This window comes from Silurus aristotelis (assembly GCF_946808225.1).
Source record: "Silurus aristotelis genome assembly, chromosome: 14".
Lineage (NCBI taxonomy): Eukaryota > Metazoa > Chordata > Actinopteri > Siluriformes > Siluridae > Silurus > Silurus aristotelis.
In genome coordinates, this window is record NC_139587.1 from 18,174,339 (window position 1) to 18,180,374 (window position 6,036).

Genomic DNA, 6,036 nt, shown 5'->3' on the forward strand with positions numbered 1-6,036 from the left:
TTATAATGATGCAAGAGCGCCGAATTCAGAAGTGGGTGGATCTGGCCAATGGGGGTTAACATGATGTCTTACAAAATTCCGCCATGCTTAATTGACCCCAACCTCCCATTTTTCAGTGCTGTCATTACCTAATTGTTGTCTCTAATTAGGATACCTAAAGGCATTTCAAACATTTTAGGTGTTGATGGCATCTATTACATTTTGCTTAATGTTTAACGATGTGGAACAGATGCGAAGCATTTTGAGAGCTAAAGCGAAGCATTCAAAATATTCAGATGTGTGGAACGCAATCTCGAGTTCATATAAATAAAATAAATCTGAAAATGTACTGTAGTTTAACAGAACGGCTTTGGTTCTTATGGTTCCTCTGTTGAACCTCTCCAGTTGAGTTCAATTTAAACACACACACACACACACAGGTTAAAAAAAATCTTTCCTGCAGGTGTATATGGACACAGAGTTAAATGTGCCCCTCAAGCTAGTCCCAACTTGTAGGCCAAGTCTACCCCAATAGGCTAATCCATCCCCCCCCCCCCTCTAACACCTAATGGGTCGGTCCAATCCATTCCCCTGTCTAACACCTCCTTAGAGCTTGCGCTTCCTTTGTTCTGACAATACACAAACTGCCATTCACATGGCTACTCTGTAATCAGTGAAATACTAGCCTCTGGGCTTTCTGGAGAGAGAGAGAGAGAGAGAGAGAGAGAGAGAGAGAGAGAGAGAGAGAGAGAGAGAGAGAGAGAGAGAGAGAGAGAGAGAGAGAGAGAGAGAGAGAGAGAGAGAGAGAGAGAGAGAGAGAGAGAGAGAGAGAGAGAGAGAGAGAGAGAGAGAGAGAGAGAGAGAGAGAGAGAGAGAGAGAGAGAGAGAGATTCAGCCATGACCAATCCATTCTAACTACCTGTCTGGTTTCTAGCTGCAGATGTTATTTGAAAGAAAGAGACAAAAGGTGCCCATACCAGGTGTAAAATTCAAATATCAAAGAGAAAGAGGCTGGCATAGCGAGTTATAGGTTTCATACCTTACACTTTGGTGAATAATAAGGACAGATCTTCGAAGAAAGAGTGTAAGTTTAAATAGTGTTAGTGTTTTGGTCCCACCCATTAACTGAAAGCCATAGCCTTTCTGTCCTCATTGACCTGGAAGTGCAGCAGCTGCCATATCATCATAACTTCAACAAATTATCGAATACTAATAAGCCGTTCCCGTTGCACGTATCAAGGGGAGGACACCAATGAAAAATACAATTTATCCATGACCACTATTTACCCGTTCTTCAAACAGACTATTAGACAAATCAAAGTCAAGGTCAAGTCAAGATTGAGATGATGGTCACTGTGCCACAGAATATACAGTATGTTATTTTCCAAAGGTTCACTATGCTCACTGTGATTGATCCGAACTTTAGTTTGGGTTCAAATCTCAATTTGTTAACATGACACTGCTGGCTGATTTCAATATTTCTGCTCCTCATATATTGTTGCAGGATTGGACAGTTAAAGCACAAACACACATCTGTTGTCTGAATCAGCTTGGACGATAGACAGGGGAGATCACGTTGGCACAAAAAAGCTGTAAATCACGTTTTTACATGGACCATTTAGCTGCAAATGGGCTCAATTCATCTTGATAAGATGCTCCAGAACATACTCATGAGTGCATAGTACAAGAAAAGAAAAACCCTCGACCCATGCCCAATCATCCTACAGGTGCCCCATGCAACCCTGGCGAGAGAATGCGTTTGAAGTGCAGCACTGCTGTAAACCTCAAGGGTAACAATCACCTTAAAAATCCCATTTTTCCACTAGGGAGATGTTTAGAAGTGACAAATTGAGCTTTTTAGCTTCTCTATTTCATAAGAGGTACATTAGCGAAAAAGGTCTGTGTATGAAACATGACCTCAAATGCTGAGGCCACAATGAAGGGAAAGCCAGGAAGGTTTTTTTGTTTTTACAAAGGAGATCTGGGAAAAGGTAAATGATTCGTCTTTTCCCGTCATTTTCCTACTCTATTACTGCTCAATGTGAAGGGCACTTTCCAACTTCTCGTGGGTTCATAAAGAACTTTACAAAGACAGTCAGAGTTACAGCCGCTCTGCTTTTCATTGACTACTATAGTAGCACTTTGCTGAAAGTTGAAGTGACAGAACCCAAAACTGCCCATGCAAATCAGATCTGAAAGGGGAAAAAAATTTAAAGCAAGATGATCAGTGTTTATTACATCCTTTAATTGACCAAACACTGTGTGTATATATACATATATGTTTAGTCCTTTACTACTTATTAATAACAGTAGGCTCAATCCAGGAAGCTTTAACTTCATGATCTGTCCTACTCTATGTTTCCCTGTCTCAGTCTCAGTGGGCGTTGAGGCGCTAGCATAGGTTTGCTGTGGGTCATGGAATGCAACATATATCTTTGCCATAGCCAGCGATGCAGGTAATGTTTTCACGTGTTACTGCATGTCAAAGTAAGCACACCTTCTCTCATATTAATAGAGCCAGCAGTACCAACACAGTGCTTATCTTTTTCGTCATGTGAGAGAACCCTGAAGACTGTAACCTGCAATCATCAAACACCAGCTGTGAGGTTTTTTCTCAGCTTTTATTTTCTGTTCCTTTCATGCCCCACCACTTTAATGTGACAACGATCAGCCGGGTGACAGAGGGTCCTGTGTGTCTTTCCTTACAGATTAGAGCAGGTTAGATTGTCAGAAAACTGAGGCATGAGGGGGAAAAAATGGAGCGAAATCCCTGACAAGGACAATGATGGCTTCCTCTCCAACTAATATAAACATACCAGCATGATCAGTTCTTTTTCCCTCAGGCTGCAGTATTGTTCCACTTCTATTTCGAAAGCTCTCCACAAATGCTTGAAATGTTTTCTTGCTTTTTTATTGCACTGTAACTAGGCAATGTGTTAACGTGTCATTTTTTGACGTACTTGACTGCCAACAGCTAAGCACACACAAATGACACAACTGTGCGCGCACACACACACACACACACACACACACACACACACACACACACACACACACACACCTTTTACATATACACAGACACGTGTAAAAACATGCACTTTCCACCTTTACCCAGACAGACTCATCTGCTGTATAGATGGATTGTTAGGGTTTAACACGTATGTATTTGTTACATGGTCCAAGAAGTGCAAAATCCCCATCCCATCGGGTTGCTCTTTTACACTGCGGCCCCCTCGAGATGATCATTGCAACATTTGCAAAATAGTTCATTCATGCCTTTTCACTCATGAAAGTACATCTCACTCAGATTCAGGTGAAAGAAAGCGCTAATGCCTAACAATAATTCCACTGAGAATGGAAGCAAATCCACTGCTACAGCTTGATAGGATGTAGTAGGGTGGGATGCACACAGACATGAAAGATTTGCTTCAGTGCTTTCAGGGCAGACTGCCCAGAAAATGAATAAAAAGTCTGAAAGCATATCCTACCTATGCTTCATATACTGTATAGCCTACTCCAGAAGCAACAAACTAGACCTTCTGAGTCCATCAATATGACGTTGTTTTAATGTTGCGCAGCTGTCAGGCAGTACTAGGTTTCCCACAGTCCTCTGCTGTGCCTGTGCCGGTGTGAACTCTATCAGGTAGTGTGTGTATGGCTCAGGAGGTGCGGGTTGCATAATCCATTTGCTGGCAGCCGAGAAAGAAAAAGACATTCTGACAAACGAGACTGATGGACTAATTATTCTGTATGTATTGCATTGAAAGTGGCACAGAGGCAAAGTTGAGTCAAGCTGTTAATTAAAAAAATTTGAAATCATGACACATTTATTTTATTTCGCAACTCAGAAAGAATTCCTAAACAGCTCACATAGATTTCACTGTAATTCACCTGACTGTAGCTAGGCAACTTTTTGGTTATACATAAATCTGCCTTGATGCTGCTGGATGTGCAGCAACATCTAAGCAAAAAACAAACAACAACAAAAAACACCCTGGAATTAATACAGCTCATGAAAGTAGATGAAAAGAAGTCTCTGTCTGTAGATTCAACTCTTGTCAACCTATCGATTTATTAGATGAAATGTTTAGGACTACGTCCAACTATTCCTTTCTCACAAGATGAGAAAAGGCTTTAATCCTCGAACTCCCTATATAACCTATAACTTCTCTCCCCTTGTATCATGCAGTGCATTAGAAGCAACAGGAGCAGAAAATCTCAACTGAGACTGTGTTGATTTCAGATATAACAAGCTTGTATTGAGTCATAATTGAGTTTCCGAAGAAGAATCGAGGAGAATAAAGTAATTCCAAGCTTTAACAAAGGAAAACAGCTCACAAAAGCTCCGAGAGTTGACATCCAGACCTTCGGAGCAACAAATGGAGGTGTAACCTTAAGTTAATAACAAACACAGTAAATGAAAAAAAAAAAATACACTCTCATCCTTTACACATCCAGGTTTTTGTAGCTTTAAAACCAAAGTATATAAACCAACTCTCCAGGTTATTAGGATCATTTTAGATTTTTGTTCTTGGCTAACAGGAATGGAACCTGCTATTGTAGCCCATGCATTCGTTACTCTGATGTGTTGTGTATTACGAGATGCTTTTCTGCCCAGCATGGTTGCAATGGTATTAGTTGTAAACTATTTGAGTACTATAAACCTTCTGTCAGCTTAGACCAGTCTTGTCTGGTCTCTCCCACCAACAAGGTATTTCAGGCTGCAGGACAGTTCTTTTTTTCCCTCCCCACATCATTTGGTGTAAACATACCAAGAGATCAGCACAGCATCACCTGAAGCTCTGTGTGATTTTATATCTTGTGCTGCTGCCAGATTATTGGTTAATCCGATGCATGCATAAATAAGCAGGAGTACGTGTTCCAGTGAAAATGACCAGTGAAGGTAAATTTATAAGCTAACATTTTGCATGCTTCAATTTGGGTCTACTAATACATCTGTAATTTCAATAATACATTAATTTTCTGTAAGATGTACTCACTTGTTTTATTCAAAATGCACAAACTTTTTACTAGGTTCCTGCATTATTCTTGCTGCACCATGGTTCTAAAGATATTACATTTTGGGCCACTGTAAATACATATTATAGATGGAATGATAAAAATACATGAAAATAGATTAAAAAAGATAACAGATTGATGCGAAAAATAATATTAAAAGAAAATGACAATGCTTTTCAAATTATTAGCAGGTATTTTAACAGTATAAAATATCGACAACCCGTAAAATGAAAATCCCTGCAACTGTGGCCTCTCAGGCTTTCAGCATTTCAAGCCCAGTTCTTATTTCGAGGCTGGCCAGGCTGAAAGTTTTGAGCCCAGGGACACAGTGTTCTCACCACACCTCTGTAAGTGTAGACTGAAGAGGATTAGTGATGGAGGTCAAACAGTGATCAATTCTTCACCTTTCTGTCTGATCTGGGACACGCAACTATGCGTCTTATGATGTCATTTGAACACGAGCCTGTCTCGTTGACTTTTGAACAATTACAACATGCAGCGATCCTGCTGCGAATTTTCTTTAGCAAGCAGTTGATCGTACGCACAGCATTTCAGGTGAGTCAGATCTTATTTAACTTGACGTTTTCTGGAAATTCCATACACATTGTGGCTTTATACGGAATGAACTGTACACACGATTCGAGCTCACTTTTTGAACACAGAGATAAAGGAATATGTATGTAACACTAACATGGCACAAAAAAAAAGTACAATGTGTATGTAGGTAATAGGTCATTATTACTTAAGCTACATTAGGAGACATTAATCATATCTCACCAGCATGACAAGCTATTATCGCCACCACGTGGTGACTACATGATGATGTAAGCTCATCTCTTTTAAGGAGGCAAAACCACGTGACAGGTTATATAGCATAACTCAGGCCAGCTGCGTGTTAGCATAGCATTCACAGTTTGTTTACAGTCTTAATTTGAGTAATGAATTGTATGTTTAGTACATGGAAAAGTTCATGCACATTAAGGATGTAATCTTCATCCCAATCTGGATCCATCAGGGCCACCCTGAAAAGGGTTTCGG